Genomic DNA, 14,724 nt, shown 5'->3' with positions numbered 1-14,724 from the left:
GGCTTTGATATGTAAATTTTTGGGGGGTACACAATATAACCCATAACTCTGGGTCTTTATTTTTCTTGCTGCTGTCTCTGACATAGGGAAGCAAAAGGGACACCATTTTAGAATAGCTCCATCTCTGCTGTTTTTCTGCTAGGCTCCATTACTCATGATCTATATTTTGTCCCTGAATAAGCCAAAGAAGCCATGTTCCCATTTCAAGGGGGAAGCCAGGAAGTCAATCATTCTGAGTTTTGTGTCCTAGGCCCCAAGTACCTGATAACACCTAGGAAGAACCAGATCTCAAACATATTCCAGGACATTAGCTTCAAACACACGTTGGCTGACACTGGCATCAATACTCCTGCCTTTGGTATTTGTGGAATAATACCTATTGTTCACCTGACACTTCCCTTTGATTAAACCCTACCCTGGATTCCTGAAGGAACACATCTCTTTTCTAATATAAACTTCTAGCCCCAAGCAATGACAAGACTCACTCTCCTTTCCTTTCTGAGTCTCCCAGATACTCCATCTGTTATTCTCTACCTGTCACACTCTTCAACAAACTCTGTTTCCACTTCTCTGGGTTATATTTGATTTCTATCTTGCATGAAGCCAAGGTCCTGTGGGACCTTCCCTTGGGTTCTTGGACTCAGACTGCCTGCATCATCTCTACCACTTCCTTCTGAGAAGAAACTGCTTTCTGAAGCTACCAATCCAGCCATCTCCAGGATAACAGCCACCCATACCCTACAAGGTCCCTACTCTTAGCACCAGAAAGAATGTAGATGAGTATTCAATGCTTGCCAAAGGAGTAAGTTACACACACGGAGAGGGTGCCAGAGGATAGGACAAAGCTACTGAGTAGGAAATGCGGTTTCGGAAGATGAAGATCTTTGTTATGAAAGTTTCCCTTTTGCTCCATTACATTTCCATAACACCCTGAAGTGCTAATCAGTATATCTTTTAAAAAAAAAAATCCTGTAATTGTGTTGGAACTAGCATAATTATATTTTTTGTTGCAAGTGTTAATTAAACAAATATCAACTCTTAATATAATGACAATTTTGGTTACTCTATTTTGGCACTTCTCTTTCAAGAGGCCATCAACTCCCCCTCGCCCTCCCCCAATACACACATACATACACACACACAAACGAACTTCTAAAAGACCCTGCCTAAGGCAACTCAATCAGCTCTTTCAAAGAGCTGTTTCAGAAGAACAGAAGTACAGCTAAAAAGTTCCTTTTAGAAGTCCATATAAAAGATCAGATTCTACTTAATATTAGAAGAACCCAGAAACAGAATAATCCATGAATATATGATATATCTCTGTGTAAGACATGCCATGTTCTTTGACAAATTTATTTGGCTGCTAATTTAAAAGACTGATAAGATTGTGAGCCAACATGCCTCATTAGCAGCCCGCTACCTGCCAAGAAACACTGGTGTTCTCTAAAATAAAACTATAAATACAAGTAGAGGTATTTATTATGAATTGGAACTAAAAACTCCTTTCAGAATGAGAAAATTGTCCTTGGGCAATATGAAGTTGAAAGCCAATTTTTCTGTTGCCAAGCTATCGGATGAGCAAATAAGCAAGGAAAATATGTCCTTGGCCATTTAGATGGAAGTTCTGCTGCCTCAATAAGTCGCTGGAAAATATGTGTAAAGATGTATGTGTTTTCCTGTCATTCTAATGATAGGAACATTAATGATAGTACACAATTTAAGTATGTATTTGTCTTTTTTTCTTCATTTTTTTCTAACTTTACTTGAGAGATCCATATTTCTCCTTATTGAAAGTGATTTTATTCCTAGGAATAAACCTAACCAAAGAGGTAAAGGATCTATACCCTAAAAACTATAGAACACTTCTGAAAGAAATTGAGCAAGACACAAAGAGATGGAAAAATATTCCATGCTCATGGATTGGCAGAATTAATATTGTGAAAATGTCAATGTTACCCAGGGCAATTTACACGTTTAATGCAATCCCTATCAAAATACCATGGACTTTCTTCAGAGAGTTAGAACAAATTATTTTAAGATTTGTGTGGAATCAGAAAAGACCCCGAATAGCCAGGGGAATTTTAAAAAAGAAAACCATATCTGGGGGCATCACAATGCCAGATTTCAGGTTGTACTACAAAGCTGTGGTCATCAAGACAGTGTGGTACTGGCACAAAAACAGACACATAGATCAATGGAACAGAATAGAGAACCCGGAAGTGGACCCTGAACTTCATGGTCAACTAATATTCGATAAAGGAGGAAAGACTATCCATTGGAAGAAAGACACAATCCACAATCTCAATTTTTAAGCACTTTACTCTGACCATTATCTCCTATCTTTTTTCTTAAAAGATTTTATTTATTTATTTTAGAGAGAGAGAGCCGGAGCAGAGGGAGAGGGAAAAGCAAACTCATGGCTGAGCAGGGACCCCATGTGGGGCTCAATCCCAGGTCCCTGAGATCATGACTTGAGCCGAGATCAGACACTTAACTGACTGATCCACCCAGGCGCCCCCTCCTATCTTTTCAGATAATCCCCCTAATACCTCAACTCCAGAAAAGCTCTGATCTATGTGGAACTATAATATCCTAATCCTGTCACCATTCATTGCCCTTTACCCCCTTTATGTCACAGTCCCCTTTCTATAGGGCCAATCTCTGTGTCACCCTACCCTGTTTATGTTCAGCTCTCTGCCTCCTTCAGATGTGCACCCAGGCAGCTGAGTGAGGCTGAACATCCTTGGCTGACTGTGTTCATTAAATGTATCACCTTGAGAAGAACATTGGTGGTGACAGAAAAATCCCATTGCATCTGTAAGGTCCTTCCCCCTGCCACTCATCTTGATGATTTCCCATACCTTTCCTCTTCGAACTCCCAGTATGTCCTTCCATCTTCACCCTCAGCTGATGACCTTGCTTCTGTACATCACTATGAAAATGCCAGAAATGAGAGGACATCTTCCTCACACTCACCTCTGCCAACACCAGGGATCTGTGCTGTGTACTCAAGCCTTCCTTTTTGTCTATAAGACAGAAACTTTTATCACCTTCTCAGACCACTCCCTCCATTTTTGTACCAAAATCCATTTCCACTTAGTTACCTTGACACGTCACTCTAGTGCTTGCCTCCTCTCTCTTCTATCATGAATTTTCTCTATGGATGGCTTTTGATAACATACAACTGATCTGAAATATCTATCATCTTAAAAATCAAAACAAAAAAAAGCATCCCCTTCCAGCTACTGCTATATTACCATATTTCTCTTTCTCCTTTAAATCAAAACTCTCTTGTGAGATTTGACTGTAGTTGTCCCTTATTTTTATTATTCCCCCATTCTGTCTTGAACCCTCTTCAGTCCATCCATACACACACACACACACACACACACACAAATCTTGAAAATATAAATGCATAAATGACTGCCATGTACTAAAGCCAATTACCTCATCCTGTCCTTTCTAGCAGCAACTTTTTTTTTTTTTTTTGAACTACCCCTGCAAAAAAACAGGGCCACTAGCAGCAACTTTTGCCTCTCTTCTTTTTGAAGCAATTTCTTTATCTGGCCTCCTAGAAACTGCTCTCTTGTTTCTCTTTCTACTCCACTTACTGGTCATTCTTTCTCAGTCACCTTTCCTGGCTGCTCTCCAATATCTAAAGTTTGGCCTCTGACTGGTCACTATTCTATTCCCAGTGCATAGAATCATATAGAATGTATAAATATATAGGAATATTTCTTGGTTTTGTTCTAAGAAAACAGGGTCATATCATTCACAGTTTTTTATATATTGCCATTTTAATGCAACAACACTTCATGGAAATCCCTTTAAGTCAATTGGCATAGCTCTATTTCATTCTTCTTAATATCTGTGTTATATACTGTAGAGTGAATATGCAAACATTTATTAAAATATTTCCATCCTATGGGCAAATCTTTGTATGTAGTTCTTTTTTGCTGTGATAAATAATGTGGGAATTAACACAGTAGGATCCCAGAATAGGACTGCTGGAACCAGGGAAACATGTAGATTAAATGATAACTATTTTAGGATTGCTTCCCACAAAGCCTGTATTATTGATGTTTTTGCCAACAATGTTCTCTATTGCTGTATTCAATGGATGTTTTCACTCAAATTTTAGCTAGACTGATACATGATGACTGTTTCTTTCATTGTAATTTTCCTGACTAGTATGTTTAAGCAGCATGACTTAGTGGATAGAAAACTGCTCAGATGTCAGACTTCCTGGATTTCAACTTTCGTTCCAACACTTTATTAGCTGTGCGATCTTGGACAATTCTGTTAAACTCTCCGTGCCTCAGATACTTCCTATGTCAGAAGGAGATAATAGTAACAATTATTTCATCTCTTTTATTTTTGTGGAGATTAAATGTGTTAAACAATGTAAATCACAGCCATAACTGGTACAAAGTAATAAATTACTTTCAATAAATATTGCTTATTATTATCACTCCTCCCTCCCCCCCTGTTATCATGGCCTCTTTTCTTATGTTTCAATCACAAATCTGTGTATTAAATTTTATTTCCACTGTTCATTTTTGATTGGATTATCCACCTAATCACATCAAGTTGTAAATACTCTGTGTGTGCTGTAGATATTAACACTCCGTTGGTCATGATAGGCTATGTTACATCACGGTAACCATGTCTCAAGGGCTCAGCACAATGAGTTTATTTCTCAACTTTCCAAAGTTTCTTGTGGGTCAAGAAGTCTTCCTTCATCTTATAGATATGACATCCAGGAAATGTTGCTTCCAAAACCACTGTGGCAAGAAGAGACCTGGAGAGTTGTGGCAGGCAGCTCTTGGTTTGTTTGTTTTTGTTTTGTTTTTTGTTTTGTTTTTTGTTTTGTTTTGTTTTTTGAGACAGAGAGCATGCAGTGAACATGAGGAGGGACAGAGGGAGGAGGAGAGAGAGAATCCTAAGCAGGCTCCATGCTCAGCGATGCAGAGTTCAATGCACGACCCTGAGATCATGACCTGAGCCAAAATCAAGAGTTGGTTACTTAACTGACTGAGACTTGAGGCTCTTGGTTGTCATGCATGTATGTAATCCTCTGTTTGAGCATGGGCTGGGTTTAGTGACTTGTGTGTAGCAAACAGAGTATAGTAGAGATGATGGGAGGTCACATTTTGTTTCAGATCAGGCTGCAAAAAAGACCATGGCTTCTCAACAGTTCCTTCCTTTTGTTCACTGAGTGAAGCCAGCTGTGCACGTGACAGGGGACTGAGAGGGGCCTTCAGGCAACAGACATTGAGGAAGTGACATCTTCAGTCCAACAGCCCTTGAGGAACTGAACCCTGTCAACTACATGAACAAGATTAGAAGCGGATCCTCCCTCAGTTGAGCCCTCAGAGGAGATGAAAGCACAGGCCAATACTTTGGTTGCATCCTATTAGAGACCTTGAACCAGAAGGCCTACCTAAGACTCATCCAGATTCCTGACTCACAATAACTGTGAGATAATAAATTTGTTTTTTTTTTTTTTTTATGCTTCTAAGTTTTAGGGTAATTTGTTTTACAGAAACACATAACTAATACAAGGATAGAACAGGGTATTTTTAAGGCCAGCAAGTGGCTTATATCGTATCTGCCCACATCCCACTGGCCAGAATTTTGTCTTGTAGCCCCAACTGTATGTGAGAAGAGGAAGTAGGATGCTCTACACATGGTGTTTTCTCTGCTACTTCTTCCTATCCTCTTTGGGAATATTTTTTTTCAGTATCTATTATTTATATCTTATGTCTATGTTATATTCTGCTACACAATATATTTTTAAAATTTTTTCACAGACAAATATCTATATCTTATATCTTCCAGCTTTTGGTTTTCCAGAATTGGGTAAGAAGGGCTCCATTAGCACTTGATCGGGTATGAATTCTACTTCATTCTCCTGCAAGATTTCTGTTACTTTATTTTTTAGATGATTTTTAATTCATAAGTAATTTATTTTTGCATTTTCATAATACTTTAATTTTTTTCACACATACAATGATGATATCATTTATTAATAACCCCCCCCCACACACACACACACTGAATTGAACTACCAACTTAGTCACATGTAACAATTTAGTCATCATATAGATTGGGATCTAATCTAATTCTAGATTTCCTTTTCTGATCTACTAATCTCATGTCTATCAATGTGCCAATACAAAATTGATCCTATTACAATGGCTTCCTATAATTTTCTTTTTTTTTTAAAGATTTTATTTATTTACTCATGAAACACACACAGAGAGAAAGGCAGAGACATAGGCAGAGGGAGAAGCAGGCTGCCTGCAAGGAGCCCTATATGGGACTTGATCCCGGACCCCAGGATCACACCCTGAGCTGAAGGCAGATGCTCAACTGCTGAGCCACTCAGGCATCCCTTACAATTTTCTTATATCTGTTAGGCAGGACCTCAGCCCCATTGCTCTCTTCATTCTTTTTTGATGACTTCTTGGCAATTTTTCTTCAATATAAAATTTAATATCTTTTTATCTAGTATTCTACCTACACCATAAATAAAAACACCAAAAAATCCCTTGAGTATTCTAAGTGGAATTATACTATAATTTAATATTAATTTGAAGATAGTATTTGTGTGATACATTGTTTATATTTATTCTTTGTTCTCAAAAAAGATACCTTTTCATTTTCATACATAGTTATTATATAAATATAATTACAAATGTTAATATAATTTATATATTTAATATATACAAACTGAACCAGCTTGAAAACCACTGTAGTATCCATCAAATTCTGGTCCTTTTGTGTTGTTTCCTGTTCTGCCTTTGTACCACATAGAAATTCTCTTTTTCCCACACTGTTTCTTAATTTATTACAGGGAAATCACCTTTCCTGTGCCCTACTTCACTCATCTCTAGTTAATTAATTGTTTATGTGCATTTCTGGAGACTTATGTACCTGAACTATTTGGGAAATACCAAGAATTTTGTATCATTATTCACCCCCAGGGACACAAGACCCAAGTACAGGGAATGTCAAGTGTATCTGAAGAAAAGGAAATTATAGGAAATTTCAATTTTTTTTCTCTCCATCATTTTCCTGCTTGGTGTTATGGTTCATGATATTGCTTATGTGACATCAAGGGAATTTCCCCTTGACTGTTTTAGAGCCTGTCCAGTGGTTACAGCATTCATTCATCCATCTGTACTATCATTCATTTATTTATTCAACAAGTAATTATTGAGTGTGTTCTAGCCATTATTCTAAGGAAGCATCATGAAGAAAACAAAAGAAAAACAACATTGCCAACAAACAAAGTTCCTACCTTTGAGAAATGTACATTTTGGTGAGGAATTCAAACAATAAGTGAGTAAATAAATTAATAATACCCAGGAGTCATAAATACTATGCTTATCCAGAGCTGGTCACTCTAAGTAGGTATGGCACAGGGATTTTTTTTTTTAATTTTTATTTACTTATGATAGTCACAGAGAGAGAGAGAGAGAGAGGCAGAGACACAGGCAGAGGGAGAAGCAGGCTCCATGCACCGGGAGCCCGACGTGGGATTCGATCCCGGGTCTCCAGGATCGTGCCCTGGGCCAAAGGCAGGCGCTAAACCGCTGCGCCACCCAGGGATCCCTGGCACAGGGATTTATAGGAAGCCAGGACACCAATGCCACAGAGGCCTGGAAGATTGTAACAGACAGAGGACATCAGGATTACAAATATCCTTGGTACATTTGAAAATTGGCAAGAAAGCCAATGAGGCTGAGCACATGGGCATGGGGAAAAGCTCTGGGAGATAAGCTCAAAAGGAAGCTGGAGGCCAGATCCTGTAGGTCCTTGTAGATCAGAGTATGAACTTTGGACTTCATCCAAAACCAACAGCTGTGCTGGTTTGTTTACTGATGGCTTTTACCTATGTGGACCACTTGAAGGGACCAAGGGATAGCTGATACTCAGATGAAACATTATTTCTGGGTTTGTCTGAGAGGATGTTTCTGGAAGAGATTAGTCTTTGAATCAGTAGACTGGGAAAAGAATATTTCCTACAAGTGAAAGGAAGGCATTGAGGAGGAGTTGAAGACAGGTTGAAAGGAGTGCCAATTTATATTTTAAAATGATATTATATTTATCCTTTCATTTGTCAACATCATTATCTTCCCAGTCCCCACATTTACCATGTCTTTACCAGAACCTGAGTAAAGCTGAAAATTTGCTTCACTCAGTGAGGAATGAGCGATGGTGTTAAGCATCTCCATCTAAGAGGGGAATTGGCTGGGTGACTCTGGAGACAGTCCTGACTCTCCTTAAAAGACTATCTGAGTCTTGTTGAGGTCTCTCCAAGGAAATGGAAGTTAGAATCTTTGGCTTCATCTTGAATGAATATTTAGGCCACAATTATAAGTAAGGCTTTATTCATGCTTTTTTTTCCTTTCATTCACTCATTCAATAAGTATTTACTGAACATCTACCATGTGCCATTGTATGCTAAGCCATGGAAATATAACCACAAATGAAATAGACAAGGTTTCTATCCTCATATCCTCACAGCACTTCTAGTCTATTAACTTACTTATTAACTTATTAACTCTTATTAACACGAGGGTATGCTCTTCCAAAACCAAAGTAGCTAGACTTACTCTCCTGGTTTCAGAAAGTACTGCTTTACAACAATGTATTATATTAGATCAGCCTGGCCACCTTAAGTGGTCATGCATCTGCCAGGCTTCAATATTTATAACAATGAAATGTCTGGATTTATAGTCATTATTAAATATGTACTCTGTGCCTTGTTCCTGGTAGTAGCACATCTTTAGGCAAAAGGCAATTTAAATTAAGTTCATGTTTCTAAGTGAAGGCACTTTGCTGTTGGCACATTGGCCATTCACGTATTATGTCTTTACTAATCTAAGACTTTAGAAAGAACTTACTAAATAAAAATGAAGCATTCAGAGACACAAAGGCAATCATGTCTTATGAATGTATGTAACAGGATTAAAATTTCCCTCTCTTCTAAGAAGAGCCAACAGAGAAATCAAGATTTGGGGTGCAGAATCAATCATCTTATATTGTAGGTAATTGTTTTAAAGGTTTACAAAGAGTCTAAGAAAGCATCTTTCATAGCTTTATATAGGTACAAATGGATTGGAAATGTGAATGAATCACTTTATTCAGTAAATAAACTCCTTAACCCAAACAAGCATTTGCTGAGACCCTATATGGAGAGAACTGAGATTGCTCTATGATTCTTTCTGAAGATATCTAGGTATCTGATTTTGGCTGTTGGCCATGATAAGGGTAGTGGGATTTACAACATGCTGTTTAAAGTCCAAAATGCCCCAGAGGACAGCTGTTTGTTTACTGATGGCTTTTACCTATGTCTATCAACTTGACGGGATCAAAGGATAGCCGATACTCAGATAAAACATTATTTCTGGGTTTTTCTGAGAGGATGTTTCTGGAGAGATTAGGATTTGAATCAGTAGACTGGGTAAAGAATATTTGCCTCACCAATGCCAGCGGCATCATCTTTTATAATCCAATTCTTTCACGCCCTAAGTAGAACAAAACGGAAGAAGGTTAAATTTGTTCTATCTGCTTGGGGCTATAACATCCATCTTCTGTTCTGAGACATCAATGCTCCTGGCTTTCAGGTCTCTGAACCAAGAATGAGACTTATACTATCCATCCCTAGATTTTCAGACTATGACTGAATTATAGCACTAGCTTCCCAGTTCTCTGGAGTTTGCAGATGGCAGATGGTGGGGCTTCTCAGCTTCCATAATCATGGGGGCCAATTCTTATAATACATTTCTTCATATACATAAACAAACATATAATATGAATAAATCTCCACATATTTATGAGTATTATGTATATTTGTGGTGAAATTTATTATGTATATATATAATATATACACTCCCATACCATGTATGAATTGGCTCATGTATATATATAATCTGTGTGTGTGTGTATGTGTGTGTATCTTATTGGTTCTGTTTCTCTGAAGAACCCTAACTAATACAAGAGGTTGGCAGCCAGGTTTGGTTATGTGACCAGAGGGACACAGAAGATCTTGCTGGGAATTTCTGCTCTAAGTTCTCCTGAATTAAGATTCATCACATAAATCTTTCAGTTTAATGTATAGATGAAGCACATTACTGTATGAAAAAGAACTCTGAAACCCATGACTTGATGTCTTTCCGATTCCCAATGCTGACTGATGTTCTCTTTCTCTTACTGAATGTAGTGTCTGCCTTTAAATAAAAGCCTCATTGAGTATGCTCTGAAGAGTCACAGGAATCCTTTAAAAATTCTAAACTTGTGAAATCTTCACACTATATATATTCAGCACTATTCTAGACAGGTCTTTTGGAGTATACAAGAGTATCATAAAACTGAATCCAGTTGGGAAAATGGCAACAAATAACACATGGAGCAGCTACAAATCATAAAAAAGATATTAAAAGTTAAATAAGATTGTAGGGACTATATCTGTAACTGTGACTGAGAGGTTGAAGGAGCCCTAATTGAAGAAGAGATGGGAGACAGCTACTGAACAAAAAACAGGTAAGAAAAAAAAAAAAAACCAGGTAAATAAGGAGTATTATTCTAGGTATCAGGGCTATAGTGAAAATAAAATGGGCATATGGGAATGGGCATAAAGTGAATTGGTATGTCTATGACAAATTAATGTTGACCAGACAGGAAACACCAGGGACGGTACACTAGACAACCAAGTAAACAGAATGACTTTGGCAGGGCTGGAACTAGCACAGGGCAAGTGAGGCACCTAGGATGTAAAAATACAGGAGGCACTCACTCACGAGGGCTGACTCTGCAGGTGCACAGCCACAAAGTGAATGTCCTTAAATTTTGTGCCTCAGGCACCTCACTGATCTCACTGAAATCAGTTGATGTCAGGCTTTGTCATTGTTTACATGAATGGATTAGTCATGGTGGCTCTAAATGAGCCTGACAACTTGGGTTCCACTTTACCAAGGTTGATCTAGCTCCTGCTGCTGTGTTTCTAACCTGCTAGTTGCAGAGACCGACATTAGGTCCCTGATATGCCATCATCTCTCAAGTAGACCAACTGGCCACTAAATGGCAAGGTGACTAGATTGAGCTCCTTCCACCATAGAAAGACCAGTGATTCCTTCAAGCAGGAATAGGCACAGATTCCAGGTAGAGTTTTGCCTTTTCAGTCCAAAGAACCTCAACCAACACTATTCTCTGAAGGTATATGGTATGTCTGACCCACCAGCAAAGGATCTCATCAAATAGAAATTCACTGAGGCGCCTGGGTGGCTCAGTCCATTAAGCATCCAATTCTTGATTTCGGCTCAGGTCCTACCTCAGGGTTGTGAAAGTGAGCCCCACATTGGGCTCTGTATTCAGTGTGGAGTCTGCTAGAGATTCTCTCTCTGCCCCTCCCCTGACTCTTTCAATCAATCAATCAATCAATCAGTCAATCAATCAATCAATATCTTAAAAAGAAGAATAGAAATTCAGTATAAAGAAAAAGAGGAGGGAGCCCACGACCATAGAACCTACTGGTTATATCACATATCACATCATCCAGAAGATGCTGCCTGATAGAGCACTGAAAATAGTCTTTTGGAGGCATAACTTGTGCTAGTTGAGAGGTGATACTTGTAAGAGGATCGGGCATCATCTTCCATGTCACTGTATATATCTTAAAGAACTTTATATAGAACTATGTGTTGAATGAGAAGAAAATGATTGGCCCAGGATTAGAGGATAGAATCAGGAGTAGCTCTCCTTATTATCATTCCCAGTAACCAACTGGAAAAATTTGTGCCTTCTGTCCCAACAACTCCGGGCTCTTTAGGCTTTTAAGTCCTGGATCCTTAAGAGAATATACTTCTATGAGGTGACAGAAAAAAAGTTATGACTGATGCCTGGGTATTACAGTCTCCATGTATCCAAAAGTTATCAAACAAGAAGAGAAGTTATCATCTTGGCAAAAATATTTGACTCTGATCATCAGCAGAAAGAACACACAATGGAGGAACAGGGACACCTAGATGATCCAACTGGGCACCACTTGGTATCCCCTTGCCCAGTTTGATGGAAAATGACAATTCTCAGGCAGCCTCAGTCTGAAAGTGTAGCTGGCCAAGCCTCCTAGCAGTGCTTCATGAGGCTAAAGGAAATTTAGATGGGTAGTAAAGGGAAAAAAGCAATGAGTCTCAGTGGTACCTTTAGATCAGCTGTAGCTGTAGGAGTCAGAGCCAGCACCATTAATCTTTCTCTTCTAAGTCTTCCCTCAGAAGAGAGACCTCTCAGAATCCTGGAAGAGCTGCTCCTGGAACACATATGAAGAAATGGATGAACATAACTTGGTGATGCACCTCTGGGTCTCCCTCTGAGGCAGGACATGTTAGTGAAGCTACTGGGGAGGGCTGCTGGCAGACAGCTTACAGCTATCAGTCCTTGGAGGGATTGCTTCAGCTGCAGAGAGAAGCTTGGCCAAGGTCACATGTGTTTCAGGACTGGCTGATCAAGGAAGGAATATTCAAGACCAGCCATTTTGGTCCAAAGCAGAATAAGTCTCATGAGGGGGGCAGAGGCATCTCTGGGCCAAGTTGACTTCTCTATTTGGCCAATCTTGCTTCTTTCCAGACTCTTTCACAAGAGATGATCCCAAGGATAATCCTCAGTAAGCCCCCCAACTATTGAAATTTTCTGGTCTGCTTCTTATGCCAATTATCTACTGCTTTAAATGGAAAATTAGTTAATTCTAATAACTGGTTGACTTTCTTTCACCCATTTCATGGAATCAAAGTTAAACTCTTGGAAGTTCAATCTGTCATACTGTGATCGCTGTTGTGAATTCAGTTAAGAAGTTCACCAGTAGAGTTAGTTGTTTTGTAGGAAAATATGAATACAAATTTTGGTAGAGCATGGCATCATTATAAAGATAATATTGATGATTAAGAAACTCATGACACAAATATACTTGGAACTCATCATAGTGTATTCTTAGAGGGATAGGGAAATTTGTGTCTTGCAGAGTGCCAGATAGAAAACATTTCCGGCTTTGCAGGTTGTATGGTTTTTGGTGCAACTACTCAATTCTACTGTTTAGTACAAAAGTAGGAATAGAAAATCCATAAACAAAAAAGCATGGCTATGTTCCAGTAAAACTATATTTACAAAACCTGGCAGAGTTCCAGATTTGACCAGAGGGCTGTAGTTTGCCAACCTCTGCCCTAATTCATCAGCATCCAAATGAGCTCTAAAATTTTATCAATCAAAATAGAACTTATGTTTAAAATTTAAAAATATATTTGTACAAAACAGTTAAAGTTCTGAAGCTAAAATGTTTAATGAAACTGATGTATTTTTTTAAAAAGATTTTATTTATTTATTCATGAAAGACACAGAGAAAGATGCCAAGACATAGGCAGAAGGAGAAGGAAGATCCTTGCAGGGAACTTGATGAGGGATTCAACTCCCAGACCCCAGGACCACGACCTGAGCCAAAGGCAGATGCTTACCACTGAGCCCACCCAGGTGTCCTGAAACTGATGCCCTGTATAAAACTACCAATAGCAGAGTTTATAGTATTCTTTCTTTGTACCCAGTATCAATCATATTTTATGTATTTGAAGATCTAAATAATATCTTTTCATATTAATTTAAGTGTCCTAAAATGGTATTAAACCTTTTAAAACACTTCTCTAAATTTTTTACTGTATTTTACTCCAAATTAGTTTGAAAAATTTAATCAACATGTGTTCATGAATGGAGTACCAAAAAGTCTAGTGTCTGAAGCTTTTAGCATATTATAATTACTGAAAACAGAGTTTGCAAGGAATCAGATATTGCAATATATCCTTGTAAAAGCAAGAGAGAAGCTGAATGAGTTAGTTTTTTAGACCTCAATGCACAAGATTTAATTGTGAAATTCAAAAATTGCACTTCTGAGTATCTCAGTTTGCGGGAAGAATCTTCTAATGGGGATCCTACTTTTATTTTTTTATTTTTTGGGGGGGGCTCCTACTTTTAATTTAATATATATATCTTGCATCAAAATAAAATGAAATTGAGAAGGGTTATGACTTTCCCTCATATAAATTTTGTGAAACATTCAAAGAATTATGAATAGTGGCAATTTACTTAACAAGTTTTATCCTGTAAGAATTTTGGTGAAGAAAGATACTTCTCAACACCAAAGAAACAAACAATCCAATCATGAAATGGGCAAAAGACATGAAGAGAAATCTCACAGAGGAAGACATAGACATGGCCAACATGCATATGAGAAAATGCTCTGCATCACTTGCCATCAGGGAAATACAAATCAAAACCACAATGAGATCCCACCTCACACCGGTGAGAATGGGGCAAATTAACAAGGCAGGAAACAACAAATGTTGGAGGGGATGCGGAGAAAAGGGAACCCTCTTACACTGTTGGTGGGAATGTGAACTGGTGCAGCCACTCTGGAAAACTGTGTGGAGGTTCCTCAAAGAGTTAAAAATAGACCTGCCCTACGACCCAGCAATTGCACTGTTGGGGATTTACCCCAAAGATACAGATGCAGTGAAACGCCGGGACACCTGCACCCCGATGTTTCTAGCAGCAATGGCCACGATAGCCAAACTGTGGAAGGAGCCTCGGTGTCCATCGAAAGATGAATGGATAAAGAAGCTGTGGTCTATGTATACAATGGAATATTCCTCAGCCATTAGAAACGACAAATACCCA

At 38.5% G+C, this 14,724-nt stretch overlaps 1 long non-coding RNA gene across 1 annotated transcript in view; it reads right to left on the bottom strand.

Moving 5' to 3' along the window:
- LOC125752416 (uncharacterized) overlaps nucleotides 1-14,724 on the bottom strand; it is a 60,648-nt gene that overhangs the window by 6,342 nt on the left and 39,582 nt on the right. Inside the window, exon 2 of the long non-coding RNA XR_007401903.1 lies at nucleotides 12,211-12,316. This is a non-coding gene — a long non-coding RNA (uncharacterized LOC125752416). The remainder of the gene's footprint in view (nucleotides 1-12,210; nucleotides 12,317-14,724) is intronic.

Source organism: Canis lupus, chromosome 13 (assembly GCF_003254725.2).
Source record: "Canis lupus dingo isolate Sandy chromosome 13, ASM325472v2, whole genome shotgun sequence".
NCBI classification, from domain to species: Eukaryota; Metazoa; Chordata; class Mammalia; order Carnivora; family Canidae; genus Canis; species Canis lupus.
The sequence above is the reverse complement of the archived record's forward strand: the minus strand, read 5'-3'. Positions and strand labels throughout refer to the sequence as shown.